Source organism: Pinus tabuliformis, chromosome J (genome assembly GCF_031772625.1).
Source record: "Pinus tabuliformis cultivar Carrire ecotype Pingquan chromosome J, CPIR1, whole genome shotgun sequence".
NCBI lineage: Eukaryota > Viridiplantae > Streptophyta > Pinopsida > Pinales > Pinaceae > Pinus > Pinus tabuliformis.
The window spans coordinates 398872001-398891777 of NC_142295.1; positions in this window are offsets into that span (position 1 = coordinate 398872001).

Below are 19777 nucleotides of genomic sequence, written 5' to 3' on the forward strand. Positions count from 1 at the left end.
AAAGGCCACTACTAAGCTATTCTTTGAGCTAAGCGTGGGTACACTTTGGGATCTATTGTAGTGGCTACAACCATCCTCTGAAATTTTTCCTTAGCTTGTTTTGGAGCCTCCCTACCAAACTTTCACAACACCTTATCTTGCTTTGTCAAGTACTCAAGCTTTAGTGTTTTTCTCGCACAAAGGCAGCCTGTCGATCACAATCAATCCATTCCCATCATAGGTTGTTCACCCGGACTTGGTATAGCTGTAGGCTCAGTAGCTTCCCCTTGAAAATTATGCATTTCTAGAGGGTAGCTAGCCTTCCCCCAGAAATTGCGCAATCCTACCAGCCAACACTCCCAGCAGGATTTGTGCAAATTTTCCCAGCAAAGTTTCTCAGCCCAGGATTTGCACAAATCTGGGAAAAAATCAGCTGCTCTGCCTAGAAATTGTACAATCCTCCTGGGCAGTCAACCCAGTTCCCAGCCAAGAATGTGCATTTTTCCCAAGCAGTTGAGCAACTACATGCATGAACAGTCTGGTTGACCAGTTCCATCCGAGACCAAGGAGACTTGACTTGCATGCGTGCATGACTTGCTCTTCCCAGAATAGCAAGAGACAACATCCAAAAGGCATGCCATGATTGAGGGAGCTATTTTTAGTAGCCATGGGTTACATGCAAAGTTGTTTTGGAAGTTTCCCTCCAAGTGTCGCTTTTTCCTAGATTTGTGGCATGCGCATCATGAGACCAAACTTATTTATTCGATGCATCAGAGCTCATTCATTCACATCATTCTTGGAGATCTGACGTCCCACAACACATCTAGGAATATTCGACACATTCGGCTAGGCTATTCATGGGTAAGTGACCTCAACTTGTCTTTTTCAGCATTTTTGTCGCTTTTTGTTTATTTAATTGTGTGAGTGTTGTTTTCTTGATTTCTTTGAATTCTTGCTGTCGTTTACATGTCTACTAGACTATCCTAGCTCTATTTCAGTTTTCATTGCTATCTCACTGCTATCGCATGCATGAAAATGTTTTGCGCAGACGTTTGCCCAATGGGTGAACTGCCACACCTACATGCATGTTGATTTGTTTACTGAATCATTCATTCATGTTTTTCATGCACTATCAATCACATCTTCTATCACTTAGTGTCACCGTCCATTCATTGTCTTAGTTTCTTTCAGTTGCCCGATGGCGAGTCGGGCCAACCTTGGCCCAGACTCTGCCTTCACCAAGGCTGCACTACGCAATCTGGGGAAGGAAGGCTCACCTTCCTCTCTAGAAATGAGCATTCCTACCCAGCACTGGCCTCCAGGACTATTTTGTGCATTTTTGGAGGACAGCAACTGCTTGGCCCAAGAAATTGCACAAATCTATCCCTGGGCCAGCAGTCCTTCCCAGCGGGAATTGCGCATTGCGCAATCCCAGCAGTTAGTTAACTGAATGGCTTGCACATTTCACAGATCCAGTTACTAGTACTTCCTCCCAGATAGCCCAGACTTCCTTTTACGTAGTTCTAGTAGCCAGTCACCTAGCCTCCCTGTAAAATTTGCGCAATCTTGCTCATAAGTTTCCCAGGTATGTGTTGTGTCCTTCCCTGGATTTGCTTTGTTTTCACCAACATATATCTTTCCATGCATGTTTCTTGTCTCTAATCTTTCAGATGTTCATCTGTCTCAATGGCTTCCAAGAGAACAGGATCATAGGACACTGATGGAGTTGCATCTGGAGCAGAAGTTGAGCAAGTGTCCTCTAGTCTACCGACATATGAAGATATGAAGTTGTATCTTGACAAGGACATCAAACTGAATTGGAAAGAGGTTAATGAAACATTCGCAAGCACTTTTGGGGAAGACCTCGAAGACCTTCAGGTGTAAGTGAACATTCACAAGTCCAGCTTGTACCAGATTTCATGCAAATACCTCACATTCCCATGTGCGGACATGATTCACAGGATCATCTCTCACACTGATCCTGAGACGAAGACCTTGAGCAGTGTTAGTGGGATGAATCTTGCAACCTTTTGGGCACAAGATTATGATGAGATGTATCAGATGTCAGAGCCCATGACTATCATGAGTCCTCCATTCATCTTTCCCAATAGCAGAGCTAACTCCAGAGACATTCTGAAGGATTGGGTAAAGGATCCAGCTTGTTTTCGGATGACACCCAATCGGATCTACAAGACAAAGGTATTGAGGAAGGCATACCAATACTTGGTCATATTCACATGTCGACTGAGTGGCCAAGCAAGCACTGAAACCTTTCCTCAGAGTTGGGTGATCGCATTGGACCAACTGGATAGAGAAGGAAGACCATGCAACTAGTCTGGCATACTGGCTCATCGGCTAAAGGAACAAGTCACGAAGGCTCAATAGTCACCCGAGGATATGCATGCAAAGTTTTACATGTCTGCCTACATCCTAGATGCGGTCTGTGCCCGACATGAGTTCTTGGCTTAGAGTGGGCATGGTCACTAGTGGAGACTGTTGTGAACACATATTTCAAGTTGTTGTCTGAATGCAGCTTCAGAGGAGTAATCATACGATTGTCTGACCATTTTTTCACCCCAGTATACAAGATGATATTCGTACAGGATCCATCCTACATGTCAAAGGAAGAAATGGAGCTTTGTTAAGCATTGAATATTGGTATGCCTCACCATCAGGCACTTTCATCTGAATGTTCAGTGCGGATAAGCCTCTGCATGTTCTGCCAAATTTTTCCTTGGACATACTTTTCTTGTAGGAAGTAGCGTATCACATCTCTGTAGGATTGACAGCTAGATTGCAATAGAAGAAGAAGGCACCTCAACCCACTCTTCAATTGCAGATTGGGTTATATGAGATACAGAGTATCAAGAAAGTGAATATTGAAGCATAACAGATGAAGTACCTATTCAACCTATGAAGTTTCAACCCATATGACCCACATTACATTATGAAGGATCACTGCACAAGAGTTCAGTTCAACTGGATCCATGGGGCATTTCATTGGGCCAAAGAAGACTCATGGAGGTATTCCTACAATTCCTCCGGACCCAATGAATAGGTCGGCTTTGCCATAGAGTGGTTAGCAAAGTAGCATCATGGAGAGCACCAGCAGTAGCAGCAGCAACAAAGGCAGCAGAGCCAGGCATACCTGTGCGCAAAAAAGGGAAGAGGAAGATTGTTGACCACATGGAGGAGGATCAAAGCTGCAAGTTTCGAGCAGATCCACTTGTAGAACAAGAAGCTATGGCTATTTATGCAAAGAGGTAGCAGCGCGACAAGTGCATCACGCGAAGGCAGAGGGATAAGATGAGAATAGAAGAAGCAAAGAAGGAGTTGCATGAGCTAAGGGACCAGCTCTAGAAAGAACAAGAGCTACACCAACAGGAGAAGGAAGCACATTAGTAGTAGATGCAATAGGGGGCGCGTCATGTACAAACAGATGAAGCAACACCTGTACAAGTAGTTTATTCATCTAAACATATAGCATCAGGTGAATAGGGTGAACCATCGGAGGGGTAGTCTCACAAAGTACTGATTCTGGAGGACCAAACATCTCCTGCGCAAGTTGAAGAACAAGTGATTGTGGCTGATTTGCACAAGCATTCAGTTGCTTTGGCCGATGCAACTAGAGTGTATGCTGAAGCCACTAGCTCAAGTGTTCATTTCCTCATAGCTAAGAATGGGTGAATGGCGAAGGAACTACAGGTGGCCAAGCAAGGAGGAGACTTGGTGATAATGTCCACCCAAGCTAAACTAAAGAAGGAAATACTAGATGAAGTATTATCCCTTGACACAATTATGCGAGCATTGTACTCCAAGTTTGGTACCATGCACCAAGCAGTCGTCCATCTCCATGGATGGCAGCAACGATGTACGAGAAGAGCATGCATCTTGGAGAACATACATGTTGTTGTTGATAACGTGCAAGCATCGATGATGAAGTACAAGGGAGCCACGTTTCACTTGCCAAAGATGATTAGGGCCAATGCAGTCGAGCTACAAGCACGTATCCGGAGTCAGATCTGGAACTATGAGGACCTACCGCAACTCATCACTAGCACACATGCTTCCCATGCACGAGTATTCAAGGGAATGGATGTTGTGGTGCACACACATGCGATCCCATCACTTGGGACTCTCACCCAAACAAAGAAAAATAAGCAGGTCTAACAAGAGCTTGACTCGTACTTCGACGAGTTGATGCACACCGCCACTAGCCCAGACTTGCCTATTAGTGCAGACATCATGTGCAAGTATGTTGTTGGTCTGGCCACATTGAAGATAATGATGCGCATGCTTTCAAACGAGTTGGACAGAGGAGCCTGAGCAGTGTAACCAGATGCTATGGAGGCAAGGTTCAGGTTTCAGACAGATTTCATAGTGGAACACACAAACACTATCAAGGACTACTAATCTTGGCATTAATATGTTACTATTGATTAGCATGACGATGTCGATCAGTTGGACTTCTATAGTTTTCTAAGTCATAATGATATATATTTTGGCTTGTTCAAGCCATTTTTCACATGAGTACATGTGCATTGTAATGTTGATTCATATCAAGTGTAAGTGGATGTAACAGTCATAAAGTAGGTGAAGAGTCATGAGGGTAGTTGAATGATCGCAAAGGGGAATGTCAAGGGTCACCCTACCCTTTGCTATAAATATTCTTTCATAACTCATTGATCCGGATTTAAACAGGAACACAACAAATTACAGAGATAACCATATACACAAAGATGCAGCGGAAATAATACTTCATTTCATTAATGGAAAATACTGAAATATGCTTACAACCAGAAATGGAAATAAACCAGCTAGGGTGATGGTAGCTTATCTCTGAGAAGAGATGTGATGGCTACATGCCTCTGAACTGTGTTACAATGAGGCTCGAAGGCCTATTTATTGTTGAGAAACAATGGAAAAACCCTTAACATTCCAAAACCTAACCCTAGGAGATGAAACACCAAATTGTGGGCCCCGTTTGGGGTAAATTGGTACATCAACTTCCCGGGGTCGTAACTTTGGCATATGATCTCCGTTTGACGCGTACAATAGCTCATTAGAAAGATCTATCCGAGCACTATCATTTTTGGAATGAGCAACATCGGTCCATTCCATGGACCCATGTTGCCCTTGGATTCCCCAAAAAACGTCGTTTAGGGCCTCAAAACGGCTCCGGAAGTTTAGGACCCGAAAAACTGCTAAAAATAGTAAGTTGTGCTACAATTAAGGAAACTGAAAATGCTGAGAAAGACAATGGTGGGGGTCCAGGTGGACTTGGCAGGTGGCCACCAATATCCACCTGGATCATTCCCCCCCCCTTAGGAAGCAATGGTCCCCATTGCGTTGAGCTCCTCCATGAGATGAGGAAACTTCTGCTGAACTTGTTCCCTGGTGAGCCACTTTCCCTGCTGAAGGAGTTGGCCTGCTTTGACAACTCGATACAGTTGGATATTCTGTTGGCGAGTGTTCTTGATCTGTGTGTCCATGATCCGATCAGTTGCAGCTTGTTCCATGCAATCTGGATTTAATTCTGTGGGTTTGAGCTGTTCTGCAATGTCGGATGTGTCTAGCAATGGTGGAAAGTATGGCCGAAGGCGGTCCACATTGAACACTGGGTGCAGGCCAAGGAATGGGGGAATGCTGAGCTCAAATGCATTGTCTCCTATAGCCTTAGTAATGGTGTAAGGACCATATCAGAGTGGTCTCAATTTCCGATAGGCTCCAGTAAGGCGTTCCTTCTGCAAATGCAACCAGACTTTGTCGCCCACCTGAAACTTGTGTGGCACCCGATGTTGATCATGTCGCTGCTTGTACTTGGCATTTGATTTCTCAAGAATGTCATGGACCTGCTAGCGAATATGTTGGATGCGCTCAATGAAGCTGGTGGCCTTATCTGTTTCGGACTGGACATGAGCTGAATTCATGTGAGTAGCTGCAAGTGGCATGGCCACATCAATGGGGCATAGTGGCTGGAATCCCAAACCCACCTGAAAAGGGCTATGGCCAGTGGAGCTGTGAAGAGCTCGGTTGTAGCTGTGCTGAACAGAGGGGAGGCTCTCGTCCCATGTGCGTGGATGCTTTGAGTTATACATGCGCAGAATGTGCACAATCATCCTATTGATAACCTCTGTCTGGTCATCAGTTTGAGGATGGAAGGCTGTGGACTTCGTGAGTTTGGTGTCCAGCATTGACCAGAGACTGGACCAAAATGTGATGAGAAACCGACTGTCCCGATCTGAGATGATAGACTGTGGAATCCAAAAGTGCACCCACACTCGTTCAAAGAAGAGTTTAGCAGTGGCTTCTGCTGTGATATTCTTCTTGCAGGCCATCATAATGGCCATCTTCGAGAACCTGTCGACGACCACAAAAACACAGTCATTTCCATGCTTAGTGGAAGGAAGCCCTGACATGTAATCCATGGAGATGGATTCCCAAGGTCGACTAGGGGTAGGCAACGGGGTATAGAGGTCGTGCTTCTTAATGGTCGGTTTGGAAATGGCATAGGCAGTACATGATCGGATGTACTTCTCAGCATCCTGTCGAAGATTCGGCCAATAGAAATAATTTTGCAGTACTGCCACTATTTTCTCGACCCCGAAATGCCCAGCGGCCCGACTGTAGTGTGCTTCCCAAATCATCTTGGCACGCTCGCTTGAAGGAACACAAAGGTGACCGAGGTGGCATAATAGGGCATCCTGGAGGTGAAAATCTGCAACATGCCGACCCTCCAAGAGTGTCTGGTATGTGTGGCTGAATTCTGGGTCGCTTTTGTAGAGAAGTGGCCAATTAGAAGTCTCGTGCCCACAAGAGTTGAGCACGGTGGTTAGCGCCATGATCGGTGGTTGACTGAGGCAACCTGCAACATTATTGGTGCTGCCCTTTTTATACTTGATATTCAAGTGAAACTGTTGCAGGTATGTAGACCACTTCTGATGGCGATCATTCTGCAATTTCCCTTGGGTCTGTATGAACTGCAGAGGTCGGTGGTCTGTGTGGATGACTGTTTCCTTCCCCAAAATGTAATGCTTCCATTGTCGCCAGGCCTGTACAACGGAATACATCTCTTTATCATAAGTGGGGTACTTCCGGACTGTGTCTGAAAGTGTTTCACTGTGATATGCCACTGGATGTCCATGTTGAGTAAGGACTGCCCCAATAGCATAGTCAGAGGCATCTGTCTCGACCTCAAATGGTTGTTGTAAATCTGGTAACGCGAGCACTGGTGCCATACAGAGGCGATCCTTCAACTCCCTGAATGCCTTCTGTTGATATTCAGACCAAAAGAATTTTTCTTTCGCCCCGCCCTTGGTGACTTGACTCAAGGGCCAAGAAATATGAGAAAACCCCAACACAAACTTGCGGTAGAAGTTGGCAAGACCTAGAAAGCCGCGGAGCTCTGTTAGAGTGGTTGGAGAGGGCCAATCCCGAATGACTTGGATCTTGGCTGGATCGACATGCACCCCCTTTTCATCAATGATGTATCCCATATACTGAACCTGGGTCATGCCAAAAGTGCATTTCTCCAAATTGGTACATAGCTTGTGTTGTTGCAGTGTTTGGAGAACCTGTCGGATGTGGTGGAGGTGCTCTTCCCAAATTTGGCTGAAGATCATAATGTCATCCAAGTATACTACTACAAAGGATTTGGTGAATGGACGCAAGATGTCATCCATTAGCCTCATAAAGGTTGCAGGAGCATTCGTCAATCTGAAAGGCATGACCAACCATTCGAAGAGGCCCTCCTTGGATTTGAAGGTAGTCTTCCACACATCGGAGGGTTCGATTGGTACTTGGTGATATCCTGACTTCAGATCGATCTTGCTGAAATATTTCGCCCCCTTTAGTTGGTCTAGGAGGTCATAGTCAATACAGAGTCTCCACATCCCATCCTTCTTCTGTACCAACACGATCAGACTCCCACAGGGCAATGAACTCGGACGGATGTGACCTTTCTGCAGGAGCTCCTGAATCTGCCTCTTGATTTCATTGTTCTCCAGAACGGAGCGCCGATAAATTGGTCCATTGGGTAGCGGTGCACCTGGGGTCAGATCGATGGAGTGCTTGACTTGACAGTGCAGAGGAACCCCTGTCGGGGAGGTGAAGATGTCCTCGTACTCCTCCACAATCTTGTCCATCTGTAGTTGTCGTGCAGAGGGACCCCGTTTGGAGGCCGCGGCCACTGTCTTCTTCTTTCCTTGAGGGCGTATCATCAGGAAAACAAATTTCCTAGTTTTGGAAATGATCTTACTGCATTGTTTTGCAGTAATCAAAGAGATGGCGGCAGGTGGTGCTACCTCTGGTATCCTGAACAACTTATTTCCCAATGTAATAATAACAGCACGGGGCCTTGATTCATACAAAACATGTCGCTTCCACAAGTATGGTTGTCCTAGTAATACATCACAAACTTCAAGGGGAGCAATGTCACACAATACCTCATCCGTGAAGGGCTTGATGTTGTATGGAAGGCGACACTGCTGGCTCACGCGAAGATCTCGTCCTTGGTGAAGCCACCCAATGGTGTATGGTTGTGGATGTGCTGTGGTCGGTAAGCCCAACCGCTTCACGACCTCTACCGAAATGAGGTTCTTTTGACTCCCTCTATCAACAATGAATTGTATCGGGGAGCCCTTTACCCACATCTGGGAGTGGAAGAGACGCTCCTCCTCCTCTGGATCTTCGGGTTCATTTTTCTGGATCTTTGCCGTAGCAACAGTGGCGCTGGGATCTGCATCAATGATCTGCTTCCCTTTTTCATACCCCTTATCGGGTTCTGACTCAGAGTCGGAACATGCATATGATTCTGAAACCTTTAGCTCAGCCGCCAGTGACTGCTTGGCCTGACACTCACTTGTGTTGTGAGTGGAGCTCTTATGGAACTCACACCATTTTCCAGTGTCCTTTCTCGGCTTCGCGGCGCTGTTCTTTGCTTGCAGCTTCGGCTGGTTGTCTTGGGCTGTCTCGCCTTGGCTTTGTCCTTTGTTCTGTGGTTTAGGGGCACCTTTCCCCTGCTTTGGATTCGCAGATCCAAAGTCTCGCTTCTTTTGTTTAAACTTCTGCTCGACCTTGACGGCATATCGGTATGCTGCGCCGAGCGAGGGGATGTTTAGGAATTGTATTTCTTCCTGGATGTACTTGTGCAGGTAGCCACGGTATTTGAGTATCAAATGTTGCTCCGAATCCTTGATACCCAACTTTGTACGAAGGGTATGGAAAATATTGGTGAACTCCAGCACGTCTTGGTCCCTTCCCTGCTGCAGCGTGGTCCACTTTATGTATTCATCCTCATAGCTTCCGACAGGGTAGTACTGCTCCTTGATGGCATCCCAGAACGAATCCCAGGTGGGTGCGGCTGAAAATAGTGAGCCAATACTTTCATCCTTCTGCTCGCAGTAGGTTTCCCACCAGTCCTTGACGTGGGGGGCTACTTTGAGAAGAGCAAAAACAATATTTTCTCGACTCGAAAATTCATGAACAGAAAAATAACCCTCTAGCAGATTTAACCATTTATCTATGGCATCTGCATCTATCTGACCCTCAAATATGGGGATTTCAAAATTAACTTGTACCTTAAAGGGTGTGGCGTTTCCAGAGTAGCTGCGGGAAGCCGATGCGTCGCTTCTGGGTAGCCGCTGAAGGATCTGGGCAAAGTTGTCCATCATCGCATTTCGTTGTCGCTCGAGGGCTTCTTCGAGCAAGATTTTGATGGGATCTCCTGCCCCCTCGTCTTTCTTCTCATCCGCCATGGGAGGCCGTCGTGATTTGCGAGGCTGGTCTTGCAAAGGTTCAACCAGTTCAAGCCCTAACTCCTTATATCCCGACCTTGTCGGGGACATGCAAAGAAAAACAGAGAAAAAGCAGACTGCTTTGATACCATTGATCCGGATTTAAACAGGAACGCAACAAATTACAGAGATAACCATATTCACAAAGATGCAGCGGAAATAATACTTCATTTCATTAATGGAAAATACTGAAATATGCTTACAACCAGAAATGGAAATAAACCAGCTAGGGCGATGGTAGCTTATCTCTGAGAAGAGATGTGATGGCTACATGCCTCTGAACTGTGTTACAATGAGGCTCGAAGGCCTATTTATTGTTGAGAAACAATGGAAAAACCCTTAACATTCCAAAACCTAACCCTAGGAGATGAAACGCCAAACTGTGGGCCCCGTTTGGGGTAAATTGGTACATCAACTTCCCGGGGTCGTAACTTTGGCATATGATCTCCGTTTGATGCGTACAATAGCTCATTAGAAAGATCTATCCGAGCACTATCATTGTTGGAACGGACAACATCGGTCCATTCCATGGACCCATGTTGCCCCCGGATTCCCCAAAAAACGTCGTTTAGGGCCTCAAAACGGCTCCGGAAGTTCAAGACCCGATAAAAACTGCTAAAAATAGTAAGTTGTGCTACAATTAAGGAAACTGAAAATGCTGAGAAAGACAATGGTGGGGGTCCAGGTGGACTTGGTAGGTGGCCACCAGTATCCACCTGGATCACTCATTGTATGGGCTTTTGGTCATCCAAGCTTCTATTAAGACTACCTTGAAGAAAGCTTGGATAGTATTATAACATGCCTTGGCTTCTCCACTACACAGAGCTAGTACATCTCTTTGGAGGAGCAGGCAGATGTGGCTGTAATGTTCCACTGATGGGGCTAGTAGGTTTACATGGATGTATTGTATGATTGGAACTTACACTTCTTTATATAATAAGAGCCAGCACATTTTCATGCATATGTTGTTATTGTAGTTGGACTGTTCTAGTTGCCTTAATGATATATGTTGTTTAACTTGTGTATTTGTGTATGAACTGATTTGTATGCAACTATAAGAATCTTGTTGCAAATGTGTTGTTGGTTTAACCATCACTTTGGATTTTCGACTACTCTGCTTTCTAGCTTGTGATGCATCTTCGCTCGTGTGTTCCCTTCCTAGCTGAGTACTGATATAGGTTGTCAAGGGGCACACTCATCTCACCCCCTTTGTATTAGAACCTCTCATGCACCTTTCTTGACTCACTGCAGCAGTCACACCCTTACTACTGACAAAGTTATATTACTTGCCTCTGTGAGACATCGTGGTCAAGGAATTACCATACGACCCACTGATGGGACTCCTACACCAAATGGTCTGAGGTCTAATTGGGACTTCTTACCGGGGAAATCCCCTTGACATGTTGGCGGGTACATCACCATCAACATTTCTGGTGCTAGAAGGAGGGCCTGATGACAAGTTGTATCCTCTCATCCAGTTTGAACCTTTGCATATCTTTCATGGAGTCTTTCACTCTTCTTCCCTCATGGTGTTTTTCAAATAATGAAGATGTCTCCATCACGGGGAAGCTTTTCAATCTCTTGTCCACTTTCACATATGATGGTGAAGGCGAAGTGGCCTGGCCTGAGCACTTACATAACTTTCTTTCCATGATTCATGAGGAAGATTAGTTTTCTAACGAACATGCTGGTTTGCTGTTTACATACACAATTCATGAATCTCCATTTTGTTGGTTGCTCAGCCTATCGGCTGACACCCTGCACTCATTTGAGAACTTATGTGATCTTATTGAAGAAACATTCTATCATTTTTATCCAGACCATCTTAACCGTAAACTGTTACAACAACGGAGGGCTCCGCATGAATTAGTTATTGATATTTGGTAGCACTTCCGTGACTTGCAATTTCAAGCTCCGAGGAGCCAAACGAAGTTTTCTTATCTTTGGGACTAGTTTGAGTATTGCCTTAATAAATCTTCACATCCCAAGAGAAAGTTTGAAATCAAGCCTCATCCAACATTCTTCATTGATGGAGTTGTGCAATCTCATGTGGATGCAGGCACTGCCTCTACTGACTATCTGCCTTCCTCTCATTCAACAACTCCACCACTGCCAAGTGATGTTGAAGAGCATGCTCACATGCTTATTCATCTTTCACATTCTCCGAACATCCCTTCACTCAATTTTTGCACAGATTTAGTTGTAAGTCCTTCGAATTCTCATATGCATTCTTTTCTACAACCTCCATCTTCGCACTTGGGTGTTCCTCCAAATGATGTTGTCTTGTGTTCGTCCATTCAAACTCTTGACTTGTTGTGAACGAGGAGAAACCCATTGACGGAGTTGGTGTTGCACAACTAACATGCATTATCATTCATGAAGAGTATGAGTGGGAGCTTGAGCATCAACAGTTGGCGAAGGATGACTCCCTTCCATCCGAGCCCCCTCCGTTCTTTCCTAACCTCTTTGGTGAACCTTCCCTCCATGATTTTGCATGTGTGTCTTCATCCACGGATGCACCCATTTTTGATCACTCGCAGGACTCACCGGATGTTAGTCCATCATTCAAGAACAGAGAGGATAAGTTATCCGATGGAAATCCACTTGATCCTTCATCTGTATTTTCTGGAGATACAGAGGATGATTTTGTTGTCTTTTCATCTACCCCTCTGTTTGATTCATCTGATCATGAGGATGCAAAGAATTCATTGATTTTTCTGATCGTGGCGGTTGTGATTCATTTACTTCCATTTTTTATCACGATCATGAATCTATCACAGTTGATCTTTCGAAGCCACCAGTTTATGATGATCTACCTGATGATGAAGTTGAGACACCCAAGACTATTGAGGCACTTCAGCCCGAGCTGATGGTTATGTCAGGTCCTCACTCTCTTGGGGTTAGTCTCACTTCCAATCATGAAATTGTTCAATCACCCAAGGCTCCTCATCACTCATCTATATGCATTGAAGATCCATCTCACTCACAGATCACACTTCCTCCACTCAAACTGCACGATCCCATTTCTCATGCATTGGAGGAGTCTTACATTGCAAGCACTCGTGTGCGACGCGATTTATCTTTCTTTCTTTCATTTGCTTGCATGTCACAATAAAGAGTGTGCTTGTGCTTCAAAGTTGTACGTAGTGTCACGCAACACCATGATAAGTCCATGGAACGCCCACCATGCACATGCACTCACTTATGTCCCGTGGACACTTTGAAACACGAAGTGTGTCTATCTTCATTGTTATATCTTTCTTGCTTGCTGGTTCGCACAACCTGGTTTCTCGCAGACCAAGCCTTCACCAACATGGGTCTACCAATGCACCAGTGGCTGTATTGGAATTATCACTTCATGTGATCAGGCCCATGCACTGTTAGTGTAGGATTAGGAGTAGAGTTTGTTTTTAGTTGTTTGCTTGCATGCCTGTTTGCTTACATGCTTTGTTTGCTTGCTTGTTTTCTTACTTGATTTTTTTTCACTTTCGCTTCTGCTTTTTATTTTCTTTGTTGTTTGTTGGTCGCTTGTTTTGTTCGTAGTTTAGTTTTGCATGAAACCATGTATGACTCTTGAAGCGAGCTGAGTAAATTACAAGAGGGATTGTACATCTATGACTACCTGGTTATCAATAATCTTGCCTTTGTATGATGAGTTTGTTACTTTTAGTCCATGATACGTTGAAGTAAAATATGTACTATTTGAAGTGAACCTTGGTGATAACACAACGCTTGCACGCTAACTAGTGTCACCTTCTCTAGTCGGTTGTTTTTGGGTTAACCCTTGTCAGCTCGGTCAAGTAGAGTAAGGTGAGGGGGAAAACCTTAACAGGCATGTCAAAGATACAATAAACTACTTCTCTGCTGGAACAACCTCTTCTTCTCTCAATAAGTCGAGATCCCTCTTCTGCCTCTGAAATAAATAAGTTCTATGCACAATGAAAAATGAAAATTGAAAAGTCAAAAAATTAAAAATTAAAAATGAATAAGGCAAAAGAAGAGAAAGGATTTCTGCACAGGGAAGCGATGCAAGTAACTCGGCTGGGGTACTGACCAGGCTTGCTAGAAACGGAGCCATGCTTGTGTTCCTATGTGACTCCATTGGGGTACTGTCCAGGCCTGCTGGCAGTGGAGCATCACCATAGAAAAAATCTAAGACTCTGACGACTATACTGCTTGTGCACCTATATACCCCTCAACCCCAATCAAAACAACTGTGTCGACTTGGCTTGGAATGTGTGTAAGTCGACGAAGGGTTTTGTAGATGCTACATCTTACAATCAAGTTATTATTGTTATCATTATGTGATTTTGAAGATTGGCAAGACAAAAGTCACAAAAAATACATCAAACCACTTATGAGTCTAAGACCTAGCCTTCCTAGACTAAAAGAGGGCTCTCTCTATATAATTATGGTTTAACTTTGCTTTAGTGCTATGATGTTTTAGGATAGATATTAAGAGCAAAACGATTGTTTGTTTGTTTGTTAATTTGGTTGGAGAAAGATCATTTTTTAATATTTTCCATTGGGCTATGGAGTCACAGGCTGGGTGGTAGCATCAATCTTACATAGTGTTTGCAGGGAAAGCTAACTATTCCTACTAGATCTTTAAAGCAGAGTGATAAATGGAATGACAGAAAAATGATATCAGTTAGGATTAAAAATCATTCAAGTATTTTTTAATCATACTTCAGAGGAAAACATATAGATTGTAAACACAGATAGCAATAAGGTGCTCCAACATCATATCTTAAACTATAATTTCTGCTTCACAATAAGAATGAAAGATGCATGGATGGATAAACATAAATACATTAAACATAGAAAGAAAAAAATCACCAGGTCAAAACAAATCATCCTGTAATTGTCCATTTTATTGATGCTCCAGCTCAAAATTACGATGCTCCAAATAGAAAAATCGTTCCAATGACTAGGGTCCAACCCCTAATATTCCTAATGCATGGAGAATTTAAACAAAAACTACAGTGATTTGCCTTGTACACTTAGAAATCTATTATTTATTACAATGAAGGAAAAATTGACTAATGTAGCCAAGGAGTGGCCATGCTGAGAAAACTGGCACAGGTGTCCCTCCTTTCTGGGATGTTGTTGCTTGAAGTATTAATTTGACTGGAGTGGTTTTGCTAACGTGGTTGTTGTTGAATCATACTTGTATGGTCACTTGTTGGGCATGGAATCCCCCCAAGGCATGTTTTGGGGCTTAAAGCCCAAGTTTTGACCAAGTCCATTGTAAAGACTCTATGATTTGTGGGCACCGAGCGCAAAGTCATAATAGAGTCACAGGGTTTTCCACCCTTGGTCTTGTAATGTAATGTTAGCTTGAAAGATCCACCCATGGTCTGCGGACCATGGGATTGTATAAATAGAGCGAGGCTGTAAGTGTAGAAGAAAGAAAGAAAACAAGGAAAAATAATAGAAGCATAATGAGTCTAAGTGTAAAGTGTGTCTTTGGGTCGTAGAGTAGGAGAAGGCTCTGCAGCTGAGTGCGCAGAGGCCTAGTAGTCTACAGCTGAGTGCGTGGACCCCTGCAGCTGAGTGCGCGGACCCCTATAGCTGAGTGCGCAGACCCCTGTAGTTGAGTGCGCAAGGCAGGACGAGTCTGTAACCGTTGGAAGAATCAATAAAGAGAATTTTACCATATTTCTATGTATCTGTTTCTGTTTAATGTATTATTGGGTATAAATTGCAAGTGTACTATTTATTTGTTGCGCAAACTTATATGTGTATGCTGTATAAATAAATATAACACAAGGCTTCCATTTACGTGGAGATAACTAACTGGTGTAGGAAGATAGGTAAGATCTCAGGTGTGACTTAGGGAAATAGTGTAGAGCACTGCTCCAGCAGTGCAAAAGCCCCACAACCCCTAGGGCCATGTGAAGGCAAGTATATCAGGGTGCGAAGGCCAGGGAAGTACGTGAAGCAACCTGCATGCAAGGACTAGTAGTTGGACCAAATCAAACCCTCAGACATCTCAAGGGTGTGGAAACCTGGTTCCATCATCCCCCCATACTACTTCGGGTGAGACCTCAGTCCGCGCTACGCAGACTGTTGTCGAAAGGGCCAATAGTATAGGGAATTGTTTGGCTAATTAACTCTGAACCTGGATCAGGCCCCAACAAGCCAACAAATGGTTCTGTTGTCGGGACCAGGATCTGAATAGAGATGTCCGATGTCGTATCACTGGAATTTGACAAAGAAAGGAATTGAATATTGGTTGGATAGGAAGATTCACGAGTTCACGGTGCAGGAGAACAGGAACCTGTGACTATCAAAAGAAGAGTGGTTAGACTGCTACTTATACACAGAGATCCAAGAAATTTTCTTCGCATCTTTCCCTACTGAGATATACGAGTAGATCAAAAACTAGCAGATAGCCAAGGAAGGTGTAAGCTCGACAAACCTATTGTGTGGACTCCAAAATTGGTGCGCAGATTGGAAGCATCAGAGGATAATATTGCGCATGTTGTTGATTACTAGCTCAATCAAATTATAGGAGGATTCATCACCGAGTTCTCGGTAGATACTTCAGTCAGCTATACCGAGGCAGAACAATGCTTCCTCAAAGGACCACGAGGTAAGTAGGTTAAATATTTGAACACTTGGATTAAAATGTTATTGTGTGAAAAATGGGTTATGCGAATAAATTGATGTTTGGGGCTACACGAAGTGGGAGAATCTACAGAAATGAAGGTAGTACAGAACTAGAAACTAGCCCCTTGATTTCACCTCCGCGAGGGGGCGAGGAAGAGCTCGTGAAGGTCTCACCAAGAAGTGCAATCAATTTGATAAGGCAGAGAATTCCACACATACCACCCCCACCCACACCGCCGCCAGTTTCACCATCTTCACCCCCATCTTTGCCCATACCACCTCCACCACCACCACGAATCAATATGGTGAGCGCAATAAAGTTGCCAGTGTTCAAGGGAGTAGGGAATGAAGATCTGGACCAGTTTTGGTTCGTGATAAAAGTTGTATGGGAAGCGCAAGGAGTCACGGATGACAATATAAAGAAAGTGACATTGGTCAGTGCTCTATAGGATCGTGCATTGACCTGGTACATTAAGCATTCTAATGACAATCCAAATGCGGGGATCATAGATATTAAAACTGCGCTAAACAAAGAATTTAGCAGGCCGAAGTCAGAGGCATAAATGATCATTGGGTTCAAGGAAATCATAATTCTACCAGGCGAGACCCCTTGGGAGTTGGATCAGAGAGTGAAGTGCACAATTCGCGAAGCTAACATGACATTGACGAATGGAAAACATCGCGAATGGTTTGTAGCATCGGTAACACTGCATCTAATTAACGCGTTGTCACAACAAAGGCTAGAAACTCAGGTCGAGGCCTTGGAGGTTGCGATGAGATTGCACGAGACTCTGATACAAGATCCCAACCTAGGAGTTCAGTAGATTCACGCGCAATTGAAAAACTTGTGCCTTGAGATGTAGAGTTTGAAATAAGATAGGACAACTCACCCAAAAGTGCGCAATGAGGTATGGTGTGTAAAGTGAAAGGATCAAGGACATGACAAGGACCACTGCCCAGTGTTCACGAATTAACTTGTGAGAGGAGGATCAATTCCATTGAGACCAGAGGCACAAGCAGGACCGAGCGTGGCACTTGCATTATGGTGTGCTAATGATGGATTAGACTCCTACCTACAGAGTTCAGGCCAAGACGCAGGCCCCTGACCAGAATGCAGGGATGGCATGAACTGGATTTCAGGGGCGTGGACGAAGCTGAGGTGGAGGAGGACCTGGAAGAGGTCGTAGACAACTAATACGTTACAATTGCGTAGGGCCAGGACATTATGCCCATGATTGTATGAATCCAATGTGACCATCATGCTTGTATTGTACATTGTTTGATCATGAGACGAAAGATTGTCCCACACTGATAGCGAGGTTGCGTGATAAATGAGCACTCCAACCTCCCCTGACTCAGAACCTGCAAATGATGAGGTCTGAGCCATGCGAGGAAGACCCTAATGTAAATATTGTGCTCCGAAGTGGAATTACGACAGGGGATGACAAAGGCAAGCAACCCGAAAAAAGTACTTGGGTTCGCAAGGGTACAATGAAGGAACTAGAGTTTTGTTGGGTGTGAGGCCTGATTATCTTCTGTATTCAAAGGTATCACCACATTGGACCCCAGTTCGTTGTCGCCCATCAAATATTCGCTACAGGGGGGGTCTAGGGGGGGTGGCTGCGACCTTTGGGGAGCCCCCCCTGGCAGGGAGTTTCGGGGGCAGCACCCCCGAAGCTAAGAATGTAAAATTTCCTTGTAAAAGTATAGTAATTTCTAGTCAATCTGGGCCGTTCATTAGACGGAGATCTGACGGTAGAAGTTATGTTTAATTTATGGTTTTTTGCCCTAGAAGGCAACCCCTCACTATATATGAGGGAATTGTATTGCATCTATGTAGATCTTTATTCTGAGTGAGAGAGAGAGGAATTGAGAGTGAAGATGGTGTTACAACGGATCTGCTATAGGTTGTATCTCTTCAATTTGTTGGATAATAGAAAGGAAGGACTGGCTGTTCGGGGTGGACATAGCCCAAACTGGGTGAACCACGTATATCTGTGTCTCTATGGTTTTATGCATTTTATATGTTTATATTTATGCAATATTATATGTGTTCGATTGCTCCATAATATATAATTTTCTAACAACTGGTATCAGAGTTGAAGGTCTATTTGGCTGATAAACTCGCAGGAAGGAAGGGTTCCTCGTTCGAGTGGAAGCAATGGCGGAAGATGGTAAGTTTAGGGTCGATAAATTTAACGGCCAAAACTTCTCGTTGTGGAAGATGCAGATGGAAGATTATCTGTATCAGAAATATCTGTACCTACCATTGGGCGGAAAAACAAAGATGCCAACAGGTATGACAGATGAAGAATGGAACCTTCTCGATAAAAAGGCACTCGGAACAGTACGGTTGTGCCTCGCAACATCGGTTGCCTTCAACATTTCGAAGGAAACAACGACAGAGGGTTTGATTAAGGCGTTGGTGAAACTATATGAAAAACCCCCGGCCTCAAACAAGGTATTTCCTATGAAACAGTTATTTAATATGAAGATGTCGGAAGGTGGATCTATTGCAGACCATTTAAATGATTTTAATACTGTTACAAGTCAATTAAGTTCTGTAGGGGTAAACTTTGATGATGAAGTTAGAGCTTTGTTATTCTTGTGCTCATTTCCAAAAAGTTGGAATGGTTTAGTAATGGCCATTAGTAACTCTGTTTCTAGATCTAGTACTTTAAAGTTTGATGATGTTGTCGGTGCTATCCTTAGCGAGGAAATGCGATGGAAAAGCTCCGGTGAGACATCAAGTAATGCTTTAAGTGTAGAGTCTAGGGGAAGAAAAATGGGAAGAGGAAAGAGCTCAAGATATCGCAGTAAATCAAGGAAAGGCAGATCCAAGTCCAAATCGGGGATAGTGTGCTGGAAATGTGGAAAGAAAGGACACCTAAATAAAGACTGTAGATCTCGGAAGGGAAAAGAAGGAGATGCACAATAAGAAAACAATCATGAAGCAAATGTGACAGGTGAGGTGTTACGATATGCTTTGATTATTTCTTTCGAAAATATTACTGATTCTTGGGTGGTAGATTCAGGGGCCTCACTCCATGCCACACCTGATAAGAAATATTTTCATGACTATGTTCAAGGAGATTTTGGACAAGTCCGTTTGGGTGATGATAAACCCTGTAAAATTGTTGGAATGGGTAAGGTTCTTGTAAAACAGCATAATGGAAACCAATGGCTACTAAAGGAGGTAAGGCATGTTCCAGATCTGAAGAAAAATTTGATTTCAACAGGGTAGTTAGGCGGTGAAGGTTGTGTGACAACTTTCACAGATAAAGCTTGGAAGGTCACCAAAGGAGCCCTGGTAATAGCAAAAGGCGAAAAGGTTGGTACATTGTATTTATGCAATGATATTTCTAACTCTGTTAATGCTTTAACTTCCA